The following is a 25,390-nucleotide window of genomic DNA, read 5'->3' on the forward strand; positions in this document are numbered from 1 at the left end:
TCTGGATTCAGGTGAAGTAGTTTTCTTACCTGAATAATTTTAACTGGGGAGATTTGCAAATCATACTTCACAGAATCGAACATAATGAAGGAGAAAACAACTCAGTGTAAAGAGCTCAACATCGTTGTTGGACTGAGAAATGGTGTAGTGCTACATATTATTTGTTTGTTTGTTATATCGATGTATAACTGATGTATGACACAGTCACCTATTGCGATTGTTTTATATTATTCATAGGTGATTTTAAACGTGATATATGTACATAGTTCTTTTCTTGCTTTTTTGTTGACTTGATTTTCGCAGTTTGTTCACGATAATCCCATTGCGGTTTGTTTTGTTTTCAAAATGATATGTTTTTTTTTCTATGGTTGTGACCCATGATTATGTTTTTTTTTAAATGAAACAACCCACACACAGGTTTATCCTTTTGTGGGGATTCTATATTGTTTATCATTAGCTAAAAGACTATTGTATATTCAAAATGGAAATGGTGAATAAATATTATTATTATCATTATATATTCCACTTTCGATGAGAATTGAAATAAGCATAATGAGAAGAACAGAAATTATTCCCAGACTCATATTGATCCAAACAGGAGGAGTTCAGAGAACGATAGATGTAATAAGGTAATCCGTACTGATTGTCTAATCCCTTATCATAAGTCAATGTTCCACAAGGTTGCCAACTCAGCAAGCTCAAATTCATCTCCCTGGAAACAAAACCCCTCAATATCATTAAAACTATGGATCAGTTCAAAATATCGATAGATATATCTATATCCCCCACTATCATTAACTCTTCCGAGGATTACAAGTAGGTTATGACAGAGGTTATGTTGGCTCAACTTCCCATTAATAACCATGATGGCCGCAATAAACTATCAAATACACCATTAAAACTTCCGTAACGAGTTTTCGTCCAAAAATCCTTATTCTTCGACTGGAACCCATCACTGCGTTTCCTCTTAGAACGCTTCACCAAATGGGCCCCACTCATGTCATCCGAAATACACCTGTCAATATTTAACGAGCAAAAAGGACATCTATCCGGAGGTTGTAAACAACCATTTTAGGGAAGTTTGACAGTTGGACAGCCCTAACGGCGTGAACGCCCTTATAATGTTGGCGTAACAGGGACACCTGACCGTACTTAACTTGGTAACTCTTCGAACATTTATGGTGCTCGTAGAATTGAAGTTACCCATTGAATATCACATAAATTATCGTTTAGTAGAGTATCGATTTTCTGGACATGAAATGTCCGCCTGGCTTGCCGTGAAATGGAAGCATGCCATTGTGCTGTGCGAAACAGCGGTGTTGGGAGTTTCGGTTAGTTGTTATGTATTCTACTACACTGTTCAACTATGGAAGAGGATATTCTCGATCCATTAAAATTCGAAATGTGATAGGCTTCTCTTATTACTAACGGGTGTTTTTTTTCGAGGTATATAACTTTAAGTTGGCATTTCTGTTCAAGATGGCGACCGATTTAACAGCTTTCAAGTGATTTATTCTCAGTTTGGTTTGGCAATTCATCATGAATAGACTCACGTCTAAACAACGCTTGTAAAAAGTGCAATTTTATATCGAAAATAATGGTTCTGTGCGGAATACGTATCGCGCATTACGTCCATTTTATTTTGTTTAGCGATGAAGCGCACTTCTGGTTGAATGGCTACGTCAACAAACGAATCTGTCGCATTAGGAGTGAAGCTAATCCTCAAATGTATGTCGAAACACCGTTACATCTAGAAAAACTGACTGTTTGGTGCGCTTTATGGGCTGGTGGAATCATTGGTCCGTACTTCTTCAGAAACGATGATGACCAGAACGTTACAGTCAATGGTGATCGGTATAGAACCATGATTACTAACTTTTTCATTCCTGAATTGAACAACCATGATGTCCAGGAGCTGTAATTCCAACAAGACGGCGCAACATGTCACACAGCTCGTGCCACAATCGATTTATTGAAAAACACTTTTGGTGACCGCCTAATTTCACGTTTTGGACCTGTGAATTGGCCTCCAAGGTCTTGTGATTTAACACCACTAGACTACTTTCTGTTGGGCTATATAAAGTCATTGGTCTATGCGGATAAGCCACAAACCCTTGACCATTTGGAAGACAACATTCGCCGTGTTAGTGCCGATATAGTGCGACAAATGTTGGAAAAAGTCATCGAAAATTGGACGTCCAGATTGGACTACATCCGAGACAGCCGTGGCGGTCATATGCCAGAAATCATATTTTAAATGTAATGCCACAAGATTATCTTGCGGATAAATAAAATTCATGTCAATCGAATAATCCATCGTTGTTTTATTGCAATTGAAAGTTCTATAGCTCTAAAAAAAACACCCTTTATATGAAAACTCTCATAAACATCACTTGCTTAGTAGGTACGTCTTTGAAAGAAGCGTCAAAGAAAGTGTTATGTATGAAGGCCATTAGTTAATTTCATATATGGTAATGGTTTCGACTGTAATGCTTGTGTTTTGATGAATCCAACTGTATATATTCATAGAAATTGTATACCTATTTAACAAGATTAGAAATAATACCATTAGAGGCGGCACGATTGCTACCTATCAAGTGGAAGTCAAAATGCGGTTGAATGTAAATATAACGAATATAGTTGAGACTGTTGAGAGTGGAGATTGGCCTCGATTCAAGAGCATATATGGGGCAGCGTTTATGAATTGAATTGAGGAGAAAATTGAATTTCCATCCAAAAATCGTTATACATATCTCCTAAATTATTCGTCACAGACGAACGTTTTTTGAACATCGGGTTCTGATCTGAAACGAAGTGAGGGTTCAAGAGCGTAGCTTACGTCCAGGATAAGTTGCAGCCTCGGGAAGTTCATCCATTTTTTTTCGAAAATTTCAAATTTTTACCTATAATTTCTGAAATAATGTACTAATCGCCATCTACATGGTAGAATCAATCAATAAAATTATACAATATTCCCATGAAGGAACTTTTATTTTTTTGAAAATTTTCTAAGCGTTAGGTATGGAAAATTTTACGAAAATTTTTCGACAACAAATTTTTCAGGTGAGATCGAAATTAGGTAATCAGGGATCGTCAATTCTGGCACTGCTCACCGATTTTGCGTAGACCTCACAGTTTTGAGGAAATTCGAACTCGAAATTTGGGAAAAAATTGAATTTCCATCCAAAAATCGTTATATCTCCTAAATTATTCGTCTCAGACCCCTCAAATAAAGACGTTTTTTGAACATCGGTTTCTGATCTGAAACATTATTTGGTTTTGGCGCCAAAAGTACCCGTGCCGACCCTGGTGGTTTTAAAAAAGTTCATTGAGAGATACGTCTGGAGTTGATCCGTTTCGGAGATACAGAATTGAAAAAAAAAACCGGTATTTGTAAGATATTATGAATATTCTTGAAATTATTTGGTTGAAATTTATAACATTTATTCGGAGTGAGAGGCTGCTCATTCAGCTCTATCAAGATTGAAATTATTAGGTCAAGTGGCGTTTCACTGGGCATCAAAGCCAACAATATTGAAATAAAAGTACGCCACTGACTTTGTTTGTGTTTTTAAATTTTTTTCTTGGCGAAGAAATCGAAAACCCTGCACGAATAGGATCTCCAGTAGAATCTGTTTCAGAGTGATATTTTATTTCGGAACATAAACCAAAAACGAACGACACATTAAGAGATAACGAACATCGCTCACGATATTTAGTCTTGCATGAGCGAAACGTCTCAAAATCATCCGACCGGAAATATAACCCATTTCATCTGCCCCCCTTCGGCACCGACGAGAATCCGGAAGAAAAATAAACAATGCGAACACATATTATCGCGTATCAAATTTTTCACCTGCAGATGAAAGATCCTGTCCGCGAAGCTGGCGGCCAACGCGTTGCCACGGCCACGCACTCCACACGCGGGCGGGCGCCGTCGCCACGGCGACGTAACCAAGCCTCGGCATGGCGCCGGCGCGCAACGCCTCGGCGCGTGGTGACGTCAAAATCCGTCGGCTCCTCCCAAGCAATACTGGCGCCGCTTTATCGCCTGTTGCTAGTTCCACAGCATCTCGCACGCGCTTACCCACGGTGTGCGTTCCAGTATTGCGACAAGAGACGATCGCACGCGGCGCCCCACAATACGCGCCCCCCAAATCATATATCATCTCCATGGACTGTTAACTTTAATTAAACTACTTTCGGAGAATCAGGTACAACTTAGTAATTTTTGACTTCTACATTTTTTCAGGAATGCGTAGAGCGAACAAGACACGCTTGGCTTGCAATAGAACCTATGCTAGTTATGCTCGATATAATTTTTTGGTCCTTCGAGCCGGATCCAAGAAAAATTTGAAAAAATAATTTTCCGGTATATCGATAAAAACTATGTATTTGGAGCTTCAATTCAACTTAAATAGTCCAATTTCAGTCTCTAATCATGTCGACAAAATTCATGCACCTAAATATCACCACAATTCATCCATTGCCCACATGGAATAAAGATCTAAAATATAATTAAACAATATATAATCTTCAGATGATGTAGGGATGATCAAAGTTGCCCCACAGCATGTTCAATCAGTTTCATCATCGGCCCAGTTGAAGATCTGAACATATAACTCGTGGCAAATACATAGATTTCAACCTGGTGCATCGATCTAGGGCTAATGTGTTGCATCGATCATTATCAAACGTGTTGCATCGACCTTGGTAAAACGTGGTGCATCTCTATTTGAATCGAGTTGAGTTGACGTTGAGTGCTTGTGCATTTTAAAATACTAGGTTTGATTGCAGTTGATGCATTTTCTCGTAAAATAGTAAGTTAACATCCAATTCAAATAAGTGTCAGATGTTATTGCTGTTATGGTGAGTTGAAGCTCTGAATCAATTTGTTTATTTATTACTATCACTCAAGACATTACCATTACTGTCATTATTTCCTCAACTTCAATATTTAATCATCTCGACAAAACTAATGCACATAATAATCTTGACACTATCCATTCCTCATATAAAATATAGATCAAAACTATAATTGAAAAATACATAATCCCAATCTTCCGATGATTTGGGAAGATCAGAGTTCTGAAAGTGTCCCACAGCATGTTCAATCAGTTTCATCATTGGCCCATTTGAAGATCTGAACATATAAGTCGTGGTATGTTTATAGATTTCAACCTGGTGCATCGATCTAGGGCTAACGTGTTGCATCGACCTTGTTACAACGTGGTGCATTTATTTTGGATTGAGTTGAGTTGACGTTGAGTGCTTGTGCATTTTATAATACCAGGTTTGATTGCAGTTGATGCATTTTTTCGTTGAATAGTTTGTTTATATCCATTTCAAATAATTGTCAGATGTTATTGCTGTTATGGTGAGTTGAAGCTCAGAATCAATCTGTTTTTTTTATTACTATCACTCATAGCAGTACCATTACTGTCATTATTTCCTCAACTTCAATCTCTAATCATCTCGACAAAACTAATGCACATAATAATCTTAATATTCTATCCATTGCTCATATAAAATATAGATCAAAAGTATAATTAAAAATATATAATAAGCTTCCGATGATTTGGGAAAATCAAAGTTCTGAAAGTGTCCCACAGCATGTTCAATTAGTTGCATTAATGGCCCATTTGAAGATCTGAACATATAAGTTGTGGTAACTACATATATTTCAACCTGGTGCATCGATCTAGGGCTAACGTATTGCATCGATCATTATCAAACGTGTTACATCGACCTTGGTAAAACGTGGTGCACCTCTTTTGGATTGAGTTAAGTTGACGTTGAATGCTTGTGCATTTTATAATACCAGGTTTGATTGCAGTTGATGCATTTTTTCGTTAAATAGTAAGTTTATGTCCATTTCAAATTAGTGTCAGATGTTATTGTTGTTATGGTGAGTTGAAGCTCAGAATCAATCTGTTTTTTTATTACTCACTCATAGCAGTATCATTACTGTCATTATTTCCCCAACGAGCCTGACATCATAATTTATTAAATCCTACAGTATATTATTCATGTAATGTTATTGAATGACACCGTTATTTTCTTGCTTATGCTTATTCCTTCTCATTAATTTGTCATTAATGATATTTAGGAACAATCATTTATATCCCTTGCTTTCCATTCATTGAAGGGGATCACTATTTTTGTCATTATAGTTTCATGTTCTGTAACTTAACATGTGGAAGCTCAATTTATGTCTCTTGGTAACTATCCTCGGAAGGGAATTAGTATTTCTGTAATAAATGTTCTAATGTTTTGTAACTGCATGAGGTTCACAATTCATCCATTGCCCACAGGGAATAAAGATTAAATATATAATTAAAACAATATAAAACACCAATATTCGGATGATGTAGGGATGATCAAAGTTCTGAGAGTGTCCCATAGCATATTCAATCAGTTTCATCATCGGCCCAGTTGAAGATCTGAACATATAGCTCGTGGCAACTACATAGATTTCAACCTGGTGCATCAATCTAGGGCTAACGTGTTGCATCGATCATCATCAAACGTGTTGCATCGACCTTGGTAAAACGTGGTGCATCTCTTTTGGATTGAGTTGAGTTAACGTTGAGTGCTTGTGCATTTTGTAATACCAAGTTTGATTGCAGTTGATGCATTCTCTCGTAAAATAGTAAGTTAACATCCATTTCAAATCAGTGTCAGATGTTATTGCTGCTATGGTGAGTTGGAGCTCAGAATCAATCTGTTTTTTATTACTATCACTCATGGCATCACCATTACTGTCATTATTTCCTCAACTTCAATCTCTAATCATCTCGACAAAATTAATGCACATAATAATCTTAACACTTTATCCATTGCTCATATAAAATATAGATCAAAAGTATAATTGAAAAATATATAATACCAATCTTCCGATGATTTGGGAAGATCATAGTTCTAAAAAGTGCCCCACAGCATGTTCAATCAGTTTCATCATCGGCCCATTTGAAGATCTGAACATATAACTCGTGGCAACTACATAGATTTCAACCTGGTGCATCGATCTAGGGCTAACGTGTTGCATCGATCATTATCAAACGTGTTGCATCGACCTTGGTAAAACGTGATGCATCTCTGTTAGATTGAGTTGAGTTGACGTTGATGCTTGTGCATTTTTATAATACCAGGTTTGATTGCAGTTATTGCATTTTTTCGTAAAATAGTAAGTTAACATCCATTTCAAATAAGTGTCAGATGTGATTGCCGTTATGGTGAGTTGAAGCTCAGAATCAATCTGTTTTTTTATTACTATCACTCATAGCAGTACCATTACTGTCATTATTTCCCCAACGACATCATAATTTATTAAATCCTTCAGTATATTATTCATGTAATGTTATTAACTGACACCGTTATTTTCTTGCTTATGCTTATTCCTTCTCATTAATTCGTCATTAATGGTATTTAGGAACAATCATTTATATCCCTTATATTCTTTGAAGGGGAACAGTATTTTTGGTCATTATAGTTACATGTTCTGTAACTGTAACATGTGGAAGCTCAATTTATGTCCCTTGTTAACTATCATCGGAAGGGGATTAGTATTTTCGTCATAAATGTTCTAATGTTCTATAACTGTATGAGGTCAAGCTCCACGTGTCTGGTATTGCCATGAGATTTACTGATAATGAGGCTTTCCGATTTGATCTTAATATCAAATAAATAAATTTTAATGATCTGCTTGTAGTAGATTGAGAGCTGAAAAAGAAAACTGATCTGTAAAGAATCATATAATTTATATTATTGAGACCTTTGCCAAACTTCTTGATTCCATGGTGGAAACCGTCTTGGCATTTATAAAATTAATATTAAACATTCATTTTGAGGTGTCCATGACTTCGTTCAACTCTTCAGAGTATTAACATCCATAATATCAGTCTTGTTAGAGTCTGCTAGATTTGGTGATTTATGAGTCGGTCATACTGTGTAAGAAAGACCTTGTAAAAAGTATGTTCTTGATTTTATCAAACAAATCTATTCACTTCTTAGACTTTCCAATTCAAAATTGATGCACTAGTACCATTAAGGTGTCTTGAAGAGAACTTCATCAAACTCATTCTGGCCATTTACAAATAAACCAAGGTTGCATTAGAGTACAGTGGTTTTGTTCTGCTGTATATGTTCTTCGTTCTAAGTTACGATTTGTCCAATAATTAAATTTCGAAATATATTCATACAAGGAATTTTTATTCCACGAAATGTTTTTCCTTCAGAACAAATAAGGAAAATTTTTCGGATTGATGACATTATTTAAAACAACAGGTATTAGCAAAACACTCTGAACACGCATAAAGGTCAACATTTATCGTTCAGTAATCATTCAATTGAAATTATCATCACAATCATAATATAGGAAAATCGAACTCCGATTATTTAATACATACAAGGAAACGAAGTAATCGAAAATACTGCCAACAGGAAAGTTACGTGACTGTATTTCGATTAGGATCAATTACCTAGAAATGTGTATTACGCTATCATGATCAATTACATGAAATGAACTAATTCGTATAGAACTTTTTATGTAATTCATCCACTTTGTTTTTGAATGATCGCTTTGTTATCTCACTATGTCTGAAATAATAGAATTTTGAGACTGATGACGTAACCGTCACTAGAACCTTTTAATTTTCAGGGTAGGTTCGGATTTCGAACACCATAATCAAATTTTTCAACTGGACTAATCTGACCAGGGATTGTGTATATATCGCTGTTGAAATTTTGCAGTTAGATTTAGAATAACATTTCCAAGCCTTTCACAGAATTTCATATACATTATACTGAATATAAATATTGTATGTCGATGTACAATAACGGTTTCAAGATGTACACAAAATTTCTTGACGATTGCGTCACTAAAACTATAGAAAATTCAAGCAAAAAATCGAAATAAATTGAATGTTCCTGCCAAATCCTAAAAGATCGTATCATCAGAACCTCTCATCATGATGACATCATAGTAAATTTTATGTAACATGTACCGGGTTTCAACTTTTCCACTAAAAGAGGTACAAGAAAATGTTTTCTACAAAAAGTTTCACGGAATCGACTAGTGTTTTTTAAAATGATTTCACAAAACGATTTATATACAGAGTGGGCCACATATTGATAGCAACTTCATTTTTTCAAATGGAACACCCTGTATATTTCTCTATATTTGAATAGCTCTTTTTCCCCTGATTTCAAATATATAACATATGTTTGGCCTATTTCTTTTAGTCTGAGTACCACAGTGTTTCAAATTTTAAGAACCACCTGGCATGCAAGCTGGCAGTTTTCAAGTGGTAGGCTGCGATAACTCAAAATGATCTTTTTTGATTTATCTCGTTAGCAATTCGACTATCTGTCATATCGTTGCCAACGAGATAACTCAAAAAAGATCATTTTGAGTTATCGCAGCCTACCACTTGAAAACTGATTACTGAGCATGCTAGGTGGTTCTTAAAATTTTAAACTCTGTGGTACTCAGAATAAGAGAGATAGGCCGAACATATGTTATATATTTGAAATCAGGGGAAAAAGAGCTAGTCAAATATAGAAAAATATACAGGGTATTCCATTTGAAAAAATGAAGTTGCTATCAATATGTTGCTCACTCTGTAAATATTTCGTTTTGTGAAATCATTTTGAAAAACACTAGTCGATTTTATGAAACTTTTGTAGAAAACATTTTTTTGTACCTCTTTTAGTAACAAAGTTAAAGGGGGGGTCAAATTATGGTGAAAAACCTGGTACTTTTTCAATGGATTCGGATTTTAATTGATGGAACTCCATTAGAGATAAAATAAAACAGATGGAATATCACCACGTGACTGCTCAGTTCAAAACGAAATTACAGATTATTCCTCTTACAACCACCGATTTTTATGTGTTTTTTAACATAGTTTCTTCAAACATTCATGTACAGTGAATGACAATTAGAAGAATTATAATTCTGTGAAAAAAATAATTGACCGTCGTACAGTGCCGCCCTCTACTTATATGCTTCGAAAAGAACATGAAGTGAATGTACAACTTCATACACCGTATGAAGTTTAGTCATTGCAGGAACGCCAGAGGGGAAATAAATCGGTACCTAATATTTGATTGATGGCGGAAAGCCACGTGGTGGTAATCCCTTTTAACACACAATGTCGTTTAGAGGTAAAACGACGCCTGTTTCTTGCATTTCTATTCCCCGCGCCACACTAACCCAAAATACGAACATCCTACGCGCAAGAAAACCCGGGCTCCTATTAAACTTCATAACAAAACTCGTTATTTCCCCTTTCGTGTCAAAATCCGCTGAAGACGTGTTTTAATTGCCGTGAAATATTTTGCTTATACGCCGTCACACGACTAGCGCTGCCTTCCTTTGATACCGGAGCAGGTTTTCGAGAGATAAATTACTACAAACTTCAATTCAGATTCTGGGGGTAACATGTTCGCTGTACCATTCTGCGTATACTCTCTCGTCTCAGTACTCAATAAGAGGAAATTGACATTTATTATTCTCTTGGTTTCGAGTGCACAAAAAACCCAAGACTGATGCGGCTTTTGTTTCGTGTACTACGCTTTTCCGAGCTTCAGATGAGGTTATCTCAAGAGGTTTCGGTTATGAGAAGATGATGAATGACGAAGGGAACTCGGAGTGAATGAAAAATCATACATAATGAAAGTATGAGCTATACTGAAATGATTTTTCCAGGCACCATCAATTTCAAATTTGTTTTTGGCCATATCGTTGTGTTTTTACCGTCTATCCAAACTGTCAAGCACTCTCCTCATTGCTTTCAATTTACTATGGATTCAAACGAATCTGATCGAATATTCAACTGGATAATTCTCACATTCACCTATAGAATATTGTGATGAAGACATGCAAGAAGGGTGGAGAAAACCAGATTGATCTATGAAGTTTGAAGGTCTATGGGACAGGTACATCTGAGGACTATGTAAATATGGTCCAATAGCTAAATATATCTATGGGTTAGGTTCACTCCAAACTCATGAATACGCTGGCAAACAATCATAACTGTAACTCATAAAGGTCATATGAGTGTATTTAATATGAATATCAAAATTATTCCATCATTGTGCAAGAACTTTTACTATATGATATGTCTTCCTGATATATACTTTTTGCCTGAAAAGACTAGAAATAGAAATTATAAGGAAAGATACGTACGCTCTGGAATTTTGGTATTTAAAATACAATTTTTCCTCATCAATGTCTAATAGTTCAAGAACCTTATTGAATTCACAACCTTGCAACTTGTATATTCTTACCGCTAACTTGCATTTCAGAACACCGTAGCCTAACTGAAAAGAAAGTTTCTCTGGTGAGATTTACAGAGATAGCAATCTCAAAAGGTCGTCATAGATCTTCTATATTACTCTTCTGTGAAATAAATATGCAAATCACCATGTACAATTAAAATAACGATTTCAGACAATTCGAATTTATCTGTCGATTAATGTTGGCTCTATTCCATTTATGATTAATTCCAGTTATAAGTTCAAATGAGTCTACTTGATGAGAGCCATCAAATATAAATATCTAAATTATGACATCAGTATGTCAAAACCTCCACTATCTATCTACCTATATCTTTTGCATGTATACTTTTTTGTCTATTTCTTTCTGATAATTTTGTAACTCTGTATTTCTTCGAGATAAGTATTTAGTATCGAGTATTTAGATTCAAAATAACAATTTTAAGCAACATGCTATATTTTCATCGCGTCATCAGAAACTGAGAAAGAAGAAGTAGGATATCGGACAAAAACTCAATATACCAGTGACAATAGATGCAACCAGGCTGAGATTTCGAGTGTAGTTGCAACAAAACAATTTCGAGCTTCTTACACTCGAACCATAGTAAATTGAAGAAAAAGTTGTAATTTTCAATTACTTCAATATTCTCGCAGAATTCCATGAAAATGCTTCCGACAGAACTCTTCATCTAGACTGGATAAATTAACCAGCAACATTAACATCAATCACATTTCATGAATATGTATTGTTGACTCCAAGGAATTCCTATGGATGAAGCTCTTAACGCCAAGTCAGGTGATTCCTCGAATTTTTCATCTTCAATACTCGCTGTTGAAGCAAAGACAAGAGCAGTGTTGTCACACGAATACCATGGGCTAAACTCCTATCATAAATTGAATAATGAAACCGAAATTCTCAAGGTTGCCATATCTTCCATCAGCCTCACCCATAAGATCCGAACCCACCCTTTGTGCTTTCCATTTTATCCAACCCCTTATTTCCAAACTCAATCTCAGTCTCAAATCGCTCCATTCTGGAGATAGTGAAAGCGAAACAATCAAGAATCGCGAATGAGACCCGCCTCATATCATCTCTGTCACAGTCAGGTGTTCCTCTGTAGGTAGGTAACTATGTGTCGGCAAAGAGAAACACAGCCTTGGCAACGCAGAAGGGGGTGGTGTAATTAAAATGTCTACTGGCAAGCTCCTCGTCAGTCCGATGAATTTATTGTCGGTACATTGTGTTGCAAATTTGTTCCGGTGTTATGGGTATTACTCTAAATCTCCCAGATATTTCACTTAGGAGTGATTTATTGGAAAATTCGCACATGACTGCCGGAAATATATTTCAACGAGATTGTTGTAATCGTAGGCGTCTTCGGCCGGTAGGAGAGATGTTTTCACATTCATAATTTTAGCAGGTTTTTTGACTTTAGGTTATTGCCTGAATAAAGTAGAAAAATTGTGTTACAGGGTATACTGCTCAGTGTGCAGGTATGATGTGGTCTGCGTTAGATTGTTATTAGCTTACTCATCAGGTAGGAAGGAAATATTAAGGTCACAAGTTTACCACTTATTTCTGGAAGTATTATTTCGATCGAGGACTTCTATTAACATTTTCTTGAAGACCTTGAATCTCCATTCTGTCAGTTTTGACACGGAAATCAAGGAAAATCTTTTAGCGATATCCTTGTTGATTTTTTTTTGCTTCTAGAGTTGAGTTTGAGTCATCATAGACTTTACATACAAAAGAAACATAGAAGAGTTTAATATGGATTTTTAAACTCGTATTTTACATCTGAAAGCATAATTTCATTTCAATCAAATCCCTAGTTATCCTATTCTAGTAAACATGAGCTCGCAAACGCTTCGCTTTCTAGGTGCAAGGTGTTAAAGTTTGATTTTTCGAAGTTTGTTCCTATGATATACTGAACTACAGGCTGATATTTCTTGTCAAACAGAGCCCGTTTTTTTCTTCAAGAACTTTTATTTGTGTCTGGTAGTTTTCTCCTATCTGCTATCAATTTCGAGGAGAAAATTCCAGACAACTTTCTAGAATTCCCGAGGAAAAACCAAATTTGTTCCTTCAAGGTAGAAAAACCCTGTATACTTCTTTCCGTAAAATAGCTCTCATCAATTTAAGTTTTAAAATACAAACCATTCATTCTAGGTTTACCTTAACATTGTTTGGATTAATGTCATTTCAGTTGACCAGAAAAAAAAGGAACTTGAAAAGTAATTGTTAGAAAATTTTGCAATTTCTAGTTATGTTCAAGGCTGTTTTTTTCATGTTTCCCTAAAACTGCTGTTGGCATTTTCAAAGGTGTCTCTTAGGTGGCCGCTTTACATCTGGAACACGCCTAGAAGGTCGAACTTCTAACTCTTTTGTTCTAATTCGGTATCATTTTTTACCGAACACAAATATAAGTAAAGTCCTACAAAGTTTTGGCGAACCCATAAACAACGGTTGGTATTCGAAGCCTTCAATGTAAAGAGAGCTTTTATAAAGCAATCCTCTCAAACAAACAGACTGGAAGAAGTATGGGTTCATTTCCATTCATCAACAGAAGAACAACCGTTGCAAACATTGTCAAATATCTCGAAGGCTCGCCCGTTCATCGTTCAAAGGAGACCTTGTGATGTTGATGAAGGAACCAAGCAATGCGATATTCCCGTAGGAGGCTGAATCTGCTCCGGTGACTCGTGCACCGTCGTATTTTCATCTGAAATATAATCCCTTTCGAAAATAATTCATCTGAAATCGCAAATGAGATTTCAAAGGGCATATAAGTGACCCCGTAGCGAGTTTGAAGTTCTTATTGCTTTTGGAACTGTAATCCCAATCCTAATTCCTTCCGAATGCCCATCCCTTGGAAGCTCATCCAGTTATAACTTTAATTAAAGTTCAGATTTGATGTTCCCGTGGAAATTTTCAGTTCTGGGGAAAAATTCTGGGATCGACCCTTGTGTTTGATTTGTTCGGAGGGGTGATTTACAAGATTATCGATTACGTTTGGGATGGGATGTTTTAAAAGAGTTATTAATTTGGCGAATTGAATGTGATATAAAATCTAAAAAAATGGTTTTTGAAGGAAAACAATTTTCGATAGCAATATTTAGACTCTGCTTCAACAACAACGGTAAAATGGAAGTCAAGAAACTACAGACGATGCTAAACGCTCTGATTGACCGAATTCAGCCATTGCTTCAGAAAACATGAATAAAATAGTTTTGAAGGATCGTCAATTGAAGTTGATGAGTAGGATAGCAGTGGACTTGGAGATTTAAGAAGACAGGGTCTTCACTATTTTGCTAGATCATTTGTCTATACTAAAGCTTTGCTCAAAATGAGTGGTGCGCTTGCTCAAGCTAATATAAAAAGCAACATAGCATCGTCAATTTCGAACGATGTTTGGAGCTGTTTGAGCAGAATATACAAGATTTTGCGTCGATCTGTGACAGAGGATGAAACATGGCTTCATCACGAGGTTCAAAAACAGCACCAGCTGAGTGGAAATCAGTCGGTTAAAGCCGTCCATAGCAACCAGAATCTCAACCTCAAGCTGAAAATGTAATGGCATCCGTATTTTAGGACGTGCATGATATATTGTTCATCAACTCTCTTGGGAAAGGTAAAACCATCAACAGTGAATAGTAGAGTTGAGAAGTAGTTGGAAAGACTGAATGCAAGATTATATACAAACTGACACTGAGGCACAAATATATAAAACTGTCAAAAGACCTATCATAGCATATACAGCAGACACCCTGCCAGATACAGCAACAACAAGAAGGGTCTTGAAGGTTCGATAAGTAAAGATCTTATGGAGAGTCGCTGGAAGAACTTTACTAGGCAGAGAATCAAGTGACAACATAAGTCGAATATGTAAAGTGCATAATATGGACTGGGAGCTAGATAGAAAGAAGGAGTCAAATGAGAATCAAATGGACCAACAATGAGAGGGGAAATAGCACTTAGGGAATTAATTGTTGGGAGTAGAAGGTAAGACCACGAAAGAGATAGAGCGGTAATCTTACCGTCAATCAGGACTAGGCAAGTTATGAAGAATGAAAATGCATTGGAAAATGAAAACAAAGAATGCAAAAATGAAAAAAAAGACTTCAAATTCGAAAGAAAAAAAATAATTTTTTTCACCAAAAAAAGCTCATTATCACAGATCGATGAAAACCAAGGTCTAATTTTGAGAATTGTGCTTGCAATTGCTTGACCACTGAACTCATTCTTCAGATCTGGCGTCCAGTGATTACTGGCTTTTTGTATACCTCAAAATAACTCTCCAAGTTAAGAAATGTGTCTCAAATGAAGAATTGATTGCCGAGGTTGAATCCAAGAATTCTACTGCGAAGTCACCGCTCTCCTCTACGGAGATGGACGGTGTATAAGACAGGGACCAAACCGACTATTCCATCAGTGTCCCCGGGAAGAAACGCCGCAATCCTCTGTGAGAGGGCGCTCCTAAAAAGTTGGTCGAGAACTCCTCGCCAAATTACCAATTTCGTCACCTAATGATGGCGCAGCATTCCCCCCCCCCCTATCTAATTCCACCCACTCACGAGTATCAGCCCATGAATTCATCATTCCGACGACTCTTCCAATCTCCATAAGAAATTGTAAAAATTACGCTGGGCGTAATTTCTTCGACCCGGGCGGGTCGACCGGAGTAAGTAAGAAGTGTTAAATTCAAATCAGTAGCGACATTTAGAGGAAAATTGGTTTCCGTAATTTCAACAGATAAATGTTAATGTCTACCACACCATTACAATGGCGCGGAAATGGGTTAGCGCGAGCGGTGAAATTTGATTTAGGGACCTGGGCCGCCATATTCTGCTGGAGTTCGAAGACGACCGAGGAATAGAGGAGGGCAGTGGCGTGTCGGAACATCGGGATGCAGGGAAGATGCTCCGCGTTTTTTAAGAATTTTCAAATTTTGTGGAAACCGTCATATGTTGCAACAGATTTAGTTAAATCTACAGATTTTTTTCGTTTGATGAGCTCTCAGATTCAGAATGACCTCAGAAAGCTTGATCATGTTTGCCGAAAGCTGTTTCATTCTTTTAAGCACCTGACTTTTTTTGTTCGATACACGTTCAAATATATTTCTTGTTCATAATAGCCTGGTAAAGAGATTTGCTCTCACTTCGTCTTTAATAGTATATTATTCAACGAGCGGTAATGTAGGTCATAACTCACGCAGATGATGTTTGCAGCACGAGCCGCAGCAGAGTGCTGTAATTCATCAAATGAGTTATGACCATTACCGCAAGTTGAATACTATACTTTATCTACGACTATATCAATAAATACTAAGAAAAAAATACAGACTTAGAATAAAGACAGAAGGAACGGGAAATAAACATAATGTGCTCGATCCCGTACAAGAGAGATGGAAACTTAGTGCTACCAATCACAATCGAACTAGTTTCGGCTAGCTCGAATCCAGTACAGAGTACAGACATAGAAATTTATTGAAAAACCTTAATAATTGCCTATATAAATGCATTAAAATATACCAAAAAATATTCCCTTTAAACGATTACTTAATGATCTTACTGCTACACCAATCTTGAAAATTTTTTTCAAACTTCCTTATATTTTTTCGGGCAATTAATCCTGTATGGTAACATTAGCTGTTTGTCTTTTGGAAATGTATACCTTTATAATATTTCATCTTCATGTTCCCTTTCGGCTAATCGAATAGAAGCAGAGAAGTATAGAAGCACAGATTCATATTTTCCGATTTATAATAGTGAGCTATAGTAGTGAGTTATTATACATCACGCTGTTTGTTAATAGATACTATTAATTGCTCAAAAGCAGTTGAATAATGAGTTTATAATTCAATAGGAGTAGATAAATTAATTTATATGAATTGATATTGATCAAATAAGTCGATATCAAGATTTTTCTTAATATACCTACTGATAGATCCTTTAGAGAGTTCACCATAACGATGTTAACCAAAGATGTATTCGCTTGTATCCTTGTTTCATCGTATTCAATTTATCCTGTAGTTCTAGTTGACACTTGTACAGTTCGTCCCTACTCATCTTGGTCACTACATATACAAGAGAATTTTGTGATCATTTGGATAGTATACAATTTATGTTCAAGAAATAAACTAACATTACAATGTCAAACATCGTACTGGGGCATTGTTATATTGAAGAAAATCAAAGAGCAGATGATATTGCGAAAAGAGCATCAAGCCTCCCTATGGACTTGGGATAGACCAATATAATGCAGCGGTCCAACAATGGGAATTAGACAATAGAATAACCCTTTGGGGAAAAACTGCTGTTTTTGCTTAGGCACTGAAATTTGTGGTGCATTCATCGACCTATAACAGAAAGCTCTTGAAGCTGCCACGAGCTGACCTGACAGGTAATGGTGGGACTGCTGACAGAACACTGTCGGTGCAAATACCTTTTGTACTGCATGGGTGAGTCAGAAGATCAGATTTGTAGGCCCTGTGGAAAGGAAGTAGAAGCAGCCAAACACATAGTGTGCAAATGTCCAGGGCTGACTAGTCTGAGAACCACTCACATGGTAAAGTCAGTTCTGGATACTCACGAAGTAATAGCCAAGGCTCCTAAGCCATATTATAATTATTAGTATATGAGATTTGCAGGCTATGTGGAAATGAGAAATAGATGAACATACTTTGTGCAATTGTCCGGGATTGATTGGTCTAAGAACCACTCACAAGTCAGTCCAGGATTCTTACGAGGTAGACAAGTCTTCTAAGTAAGTTGTCGGTTTCGTTAACAGTATCGACAGAAGGTCTATGTAGTCGCAGTTCCCGAAAGGGTAACTGAGATGCAGACTTGGAATCGAATGATAATAATGTCAAGCATAAGTTTGAGACAGTGGCAATCATACCAAAAAAGTTTGTTCAATTTAAATTCCATGAACCACCAAGATACTGATTGTCGTCATCTATTTGTTGAAACTATCTTTATTTGGATTGGAGAATCCTCTTACCTCTGACATACCTTTGAAATGAGGACCATGAATATTTTTTCGAATCATAGCTCATGATGCTGATGACAATCTTCTTTTCGAATTTTTCAGGGAAGATGCACTTCCCTAGCTTTTAAGACGAACCCGCCACTGTGGGAGAGAAATAGAGGAGGTTGGAGGGTTCGCCAGAGCTTGAATTTTAATTAGTACTTACTACGGGGTGAAGACGGGGGGAGAGAGGGCAGGATCAGGCGAAGAAGTGAACTTTGATCGGGTGTTGTGGCGGAACTAAGGCAGATTTATGGGCGAGACACTCCGCTGAAATCCTAAGGGATGGTCTATAATAGGCGCACACATGCTTCACGACGACTTGGGTAGGGACAGCGAAAGTTATCGATGTAAATTATTGTTCGATGGTCTAACCGCTTTTGCGGAATCGGCGGAGTTTGGGTCCTTTCTGATTTAATAATAACACTTCACGCAACGTAACTTGACTCGCATACTGATTGTTGTGACGTATAATCAGCTTTCGACTTAAATTCCAACCGAGACCCTTTTCAACCCACTTGTTCTACTATCGACGAGAATCTGGAGCTCCTAATCTTCAGATTTTGCTCTTAACTTGGTCTTTGATACGTACGTTTGGTTTCGTGTTGTTTCTCTGTATTTGAACACCAGAAAACTCTGTGAGAGATTTATATTGAAGGCTTTATTCGGAAAGACTTCTCTAAATGGATGAACTCCACTGGATATCAAGGTTTTCTGATATAAGAGAGTTATATTTCTTGCAACTGATGGAAGTAGTACAAAAAAAGGGAATTTGATAAATCATCAACATTCTACACGATATAAAATCATATTTTGCTAACAAAACGATTGAATAGAAAGGCTGGTTATTTTTGGCTCCTTAATTTTAGCTGATCTCGAGAAAGAACTCAAATATTAGTCATTTGAAAGAATGATAGAATATGGCTCCTGATCATCGACAAGCAGAAAATAAAAGATCTATGACAGATAATGACATGTTCCTGACTTACCTTCAGTGTTAAAGAGATATTCGTATTCCATCAGTTATATTATTGTATTCCATTTTGTCGTTCTTTTCCAATCTTTTCTCCTCCTGGAGAGATTGAAAACTGTCTATGTCCTCATGGACATGTTAGACTTATTCGTCTTCTCTTTCGGAATAAGCTTCAACCTCGGCAATCACTTATTCATTATAGCGAAATTTAAAGTCAGCATAGCAATTCTTAACCGTTGTTGTAGATGAAGCAGAATCTGCATACCTCTTATCGAGCCATGGCTTTGCTTGCTCAGTATTTTTCTCATCAAAAAGCAGTGTTTTATCAATACATGAAACTTTTTTTTATCAATGTTTCTTCTTCTTCTTCTCCTATCAGAACTTGAGGTTTGTTTATTGTGAAGGTTGCTCCAGTGGAGTGCGATTTCTTTGGATATAGAACTCCAGCTATCTTTCCATCATTTGGATGGTCTTCTTAATGGTCGTCCGCTTGCTGGTTTTTCGTCCAAAGCGATGTATGCCAATCTGGTTCATAGTTGTGGTCCATTCTTTCTTTGTGATCTCGCCAATAGCTTCTCTTCCTTTCCAACTCTACTTCACAAATAGATCTAATATCGCTGTTTCTCACTCTATCTCTTAATATCTTTCCTGCGATGATTGTAAGAGTTCATATCTCCGCTGTTCAAAGGATGTTTTTTGTTTTATTCGAGTTAGCTTGGATCTAACACAGAATTTATACATACGCCTTAACCATCTTGTGCTTGTTATCCCGAATAACATCTCTCAGACAGTCGAGGCTTTGATAACCTGTGATTTGATGTCTTCTATCGGATTTGTTATGGTTGGATAATTGCTCCTAAATAGCGGAGATTCATCTATTATACTCCTAGCCAAAAACTCATAGAATCTTATCGAGCAACAACTAATTTTTCTGATATTTCACGGCAGACTTTTTTCATCTTCAAGAAATCTCTTCGAGACTTGAGTTTGAGTTGATAAAAGGGTTGAAGGGTAGTGAAGAAGGTTCCAGTGATTATTTAGAAGGTGTATAAGCAAAACAAGAGAAAGTAGAATTTGATCAATACTAAAAGTGAAATAATAAAAACATATATTCTTCGATATGAGAATAATCCTTAAAACGAAAAAAAAACGCTCGATACTTGCAACAAGTTCAACACAAGTCAATCCATTATATCCAGAGTCTCAATTCCGTTTGTCGGTAAATATAAACCCGATTTTCCAATCACACAAAGAGCATAGTCGACATAAACGAACGCAGCGTAAGTAATCCCTTGTTTTGTATATAAAACCCCAACAATGCACACTCGTATATGAAGAAGAAAAAACACGATCCGCATTAAAATCGAAGATACGCTGATTCATTCGAATGTATCTCGTTAAATCCGAAATATCAGTTGTGTTGCATCTGATGCGATTCGAACCGGAGGAATGTTTTATACCAGATCACGGTTATTCACGTCTAGTTGTAAACTTTCAGTTGCTCTGATTCGATGAATGAAGTTTCGGGAAGTTGTCTATTCAGACTGAAAGGAGAGACTTGGGTTATATAGAATATTCAACACCCGTAGCTGCATTTTCCGTACAACTTTATTGTTCAGGTGGTTCGATAATATTCCATTGTTTCTCCAACAAAAAAAAAGGTTTTCGTACACTTGTTGGGAAATTATAAGATTACTCATTCATAAGAAGAAACCTCGAAAAAGTTGGGGGATTTTTCAACCGCGAATTAGGAACTTTAAAGCTTTAGTTTCTGGGAAGAGTAAAGCTATTTTCAGCCAATTTTTAACTCAATACTTACTTGGTATGCAAGGGTGTGCGATTAGCGCATGAATTAACGAACGCATAAAAGCTCGATGCTTTCCTTATTTTTGTCTGGAATTTCTTTTTCAATTTTTTGTTGTTCTGACGAAGCTATCAACAGAACATTTTTCACGCACTGTGTACTTACTACTCTTATGACTTTCCCAATAGGATTGATACTATTTAAAAGGAGAATTGAAAATGAAAATAATTGAATATATGAGAATTTAAAACATATCTCATGTTATTTGTATTCAGTAGGTCCTGCCATTATTGCCATTCAATCATGGAAATATACACGCTTTAACAGAGTTCATAGAAATGGGTGAATTGTTTCATCAAAATCAGTGAAGAATTCATGGATGACTTCATTCAGTTAATCAACTCAATATTCGGCATATTGTAGACGAAATTTTCGTCCGTAAATTTTTCTCAAATTACTCTCAATATTGATTTTGAAGTTTTTGAAGCGTGTTCATTTTCATGATGGCATTATCTACTGAACAAAGATGATATTGGAAATGTCAAAAAATAATATACAATGTTGCCATCTTAAACATTTTCAATAATACCGTTCGTTGGGTAAATCCTATGTACAGAATGATTGCTAATTACGGTACGAAACTTCAGAAGATGATTCGTTAGGATATTTTGAAAAAATAAACTTCCCACAAAAATATGTCTGGAAATACTTCGTTTCAAAGATATGTTTAATAAAAAAAAAAAATAACGGCAGGTAAGTATTCATAAATGATTTTAAACCGATTGGGTTGGAATTTGGAGAAGGTATTTGAAGTGATAATGCTTTAATTCAGGGATAACAGGATTGAGATTATTCGGTCCAGTGGCGTCTCAGTGAGCACAACAGCCAAGAATATCAATGAAATTGAACGCCACTGGATTTTGTGTGGGTTTTTGATTCTTTTAGAATTGAGCAACTGAAAATACAACTTTAATGTCCTGTGTTCTCTTCATATTAAACTTTGTTTTCAAGAAAAAAAAAATTGAAGAAACACCTGCTTTGGAGACGAAACATGATAAAGTGATTTTTTTTCTCAAAAACTAAGTAATGAAGAAACACAGGAGACCGAGAAGTATATGTAGTATTTTCAGTTTTTTAATCTAGAAAAAAAATTACGGAAAAAAATATTTACGACAATTTATGAATAATTTCGAACTTCAACCTGTATTTCGGATACGAAGCAGCTCCAGACATATGTTTTTAGGAACTTTTTTGAAATGACCTTACGGATCACTCTTTAGTTTCGTACCGTAGTTAAGAATCACCCAATGGACTAGTTTTCATTTTTTTGTTAAGGATTAATTCTAAAAATTTAAGTGAAATGAAACAAAAATGTGGAAGAATCATTGAAATATTTCTACAAATGAAAAAGTTATGGGACTTTGAAGTTGCGCTTGGAAGAATAATTTCATAGTACGTGTCGTGACGTCACACACTAGACGACTGGTATTCACAGAGTGCTTACGAATTCATTGGTGTACAATCACTTGTGCCGTTCGTGTCGTGTTTTGTTCGTTACAATATAGTTGAAATAACGTACTATATACATACATATAAATTACTTTTTTCTCTTTTTACTTTTTACTCCTCACATAAATATGTTTTGCCATTGATAGACTTCAACAACCAGTACTCAACTACAAACTGTTTATGAAACGTTTTTTAAATAAATCATCGTTATAATTTTAACCATGATGAAGCAAAATCAAAAGTAGATACCTAGGTACTTGAAAAGTTTAACTCTTTTTATTTCTGCACTGACATAAGATGGATTTGAAGAAAAAAACTCCATCACTGCGAATATATCTATTTTAGGCAAATTATCACTTTGTCCTTTCACGAAGCCTTCTTCCATTATGGTGACATAAAAACAAAACTCGAGTTAAAGCTACACTGTACAACTACAAACGGCGCGAGAGACTTGGCGCGGCTAAGTATTTAAACGTAATTTATGGTTTAGCGATCACAGGCAAGAGCCGTGACGTCACAGACCAAAGACGTTCCGCGCTAAAATACGTAAATTTAAATAATCTATTTCTCAGTCATTTATTGATGGATTGTCAAAATTTTTTCACTGATTAATCAGTTTTGCTCTATATTTCAATTCTGTCGAGTCAAATATAGTATTATCAACATCACTAAACTAGTCCATTATTGTTTTTCATGAACTATTTACTATGATTATGATCATAACTGATAATAGACTAGATAACAATGGATGGAAAATAATAAAATAGTTAAGACGAAAAAGTTGTCTATAAATATTGTTTATTGATATTTTCTTATTCATCACATAATTTATTCGTTACATGGTGACTCGGATTACTTCATTCTACAATGAAGGAAATAATAAGTTTATATTTCGGCATGATAGACATTTCTGCGAACTGACTCAACGCGAAAGCACCTCCTGATTTAGTATATCTCCACTTCCTTATCAGCGAAAACGCTACCTGAACGAAACAACAGTCTTGTTTCGAGTAAATCCTTCTTCTGCTGATTCCAGCGAAAACTACCCCCACAACGAAACTCCACCATTCCCGTCCGTTTCCCCCCATTCCTGAGGGATGATCCCCTATTCTTCCGCCTCAAAAGTTGACAAAAATGGCTTGATTTCGTCCCCGAATTTGCCGGCTCATCACAGCGCTAGAATATATTAAAACAGAGCCGGGAGGTTAGTTGGCGTATTCAGTTGGAGCAACGGAAAAAGTACAGGGAAAAATTAGGCAAGTTTTATCGAATGAGGGGGCTATCTGCCGTCGTTCGTTTGTCTTTTTTCCCACCCCGCATACCTTTTATGTTTTAATTGCGACGGCTCGCCTCAAAGCCGTTCTTGGCTAGTTTGCATTCAGCCTTCGTTCACTAATTGCAGTCATAGTAATAACCGAGCTCACTAAGTTGTGCAAACTTGAAAGAGACGGTGAAAGTTTCGGCACGTTTTGGGATTGTTGGAACGTATATATCTGGCGAGGTTAATTCACGGTGCATTTCGCTGTCTAATTCCTTGTTCTAGCCGTCGATTTGTTTCTTTTGTGTGATGGATTTACAGTAAGGGTGTGATCCAGCTGGTGTTTCAGGAGATGAAGGGTGTTTTTTTAGAGCTATAGAACTTTGAATTGCAATAAAACAACGATGGATTATTCGATTGACATGAATTTTATTTATCCGCAAGATAATCTTGTGGCATTACGTTTTAAATATGATTTCTGGCATATGACCGCCACGGCTGGCTCGGATGTAGTCCAATCTGGGCGTCCAGTTTTCGATGACTTTTTCCAACATTTGTGGCCGTATATCGGCAATAACACGGCGAATGTTGTCTTCCAAATGGTCAAGGGTTTGAAGCTTATCCGCATAGACCAATGACTTTACATAGCCCCACAGAAAGTAGACCAGCGGTGTTAAATCACAAGATCTTGGAGGCCAATTCACAGCTCCAAAACGTGAAATTAGGCCGTCCCCAAACGTGTCTTTCAATAAATCGATTGTGGCACGAGCTGTGTGACATGTTGCGCCGTCTTGTTGGAACCACAGCTCCTGGATATCATGGTTGTTCAATTCAGGAATGAAAAAGTTAGTAAACATGGCTCTATACCGATCGCCATTGACTGTAACGTTCTGGCCATCATCGTTTTTGAAGAAATACGGACCAATGATTCCACCAGCCCATAAAGCGCACCAAACAGTCAGTTTTTCTGGATGTAACGGTGTTTCGACATACACTTGAGGATTAGCTTCACTCCAAATGCGGCAGTTTTGTTTGTTGACGTAGCCATTCTACCAGAAGTGCGCTTCATCGCTAAACAAAATAAAATGGACGTAGTGCGCGATACGTGTTCCGCACAGAACCATTATAAAATTGCACTATTTGCAAGCGTTGATCAGGCGTGAGTCTATTCATGATGAATTACCAAACCAAACTTAGAATAAATCACTTGTTAGCTGTTGAATCGGTCGCTATCTTGAACAGTAATGCCAACTTAAACTTATATACCTCGAAAAAAAAACACACGTTATTTGGATTAGTTCTACATAGGTTGGTATGATATTTTTTGACTCTACTATGGATACCAGGACACTATGAAGTTGAAGGAAACGAAAAAGCCAATGAATATGCAAAAAATACATCGAGGTTAACGCCTGCTGGACCTAAGCCTTTCTGTGGGCTAGGAAAAAACAAATTTAAGGCAACGGTCCAGCAATGGGAGTTGAATAACAGGATAACGCACTGGACAAACACTCCTGGACTTACTCAGGCCAAAAA

General features: G+C 36.5%; 1 protein-coding gene across 19 annotated transcripts in view; it reads left to right on the plus strand.

The window, feature by feature from the left end:
* Positions 1 to 25,390, plus strand: part of LOC123674454 (CUGBP Elav-like family member 4) — a 645,081-nt gene that overhangs the window by 339,279 nt on the left and 280,412 nt on the right. Inside the window, exon 1 of one of the 19 annotated variants that reach the window (XM_045609316.1) lies at positions 4,079 to 4,214. The exons of the other annotated variants lie outside the window; for them this stretch is intronic. The gene's annotated coding sequence lies outside the window, so the exon portion shown is untranslated. Of the gene's footprint in view, positions 1 to 4,078; positions 4,215 to 25,390 lie in introns of those variants that run through there. 19 annotated transcript variants of the gene reach the window in all.

The sequence above is a fragment of the Harmonia axyridis genome, chromosome 3 (assembly GCF_914767665.1).
Source record: "Harmonia axyridis chromosome 3, icHarAxyr1.1, whole genome shotgun sequence".
In the NCBI taxonomy this organism is placed as follows: Eukaryota; Metazoa; Arthropoda; class Insecta; order Coleoptera; family Coccinellidae; genus Harmonia; species Harmonia axyridis.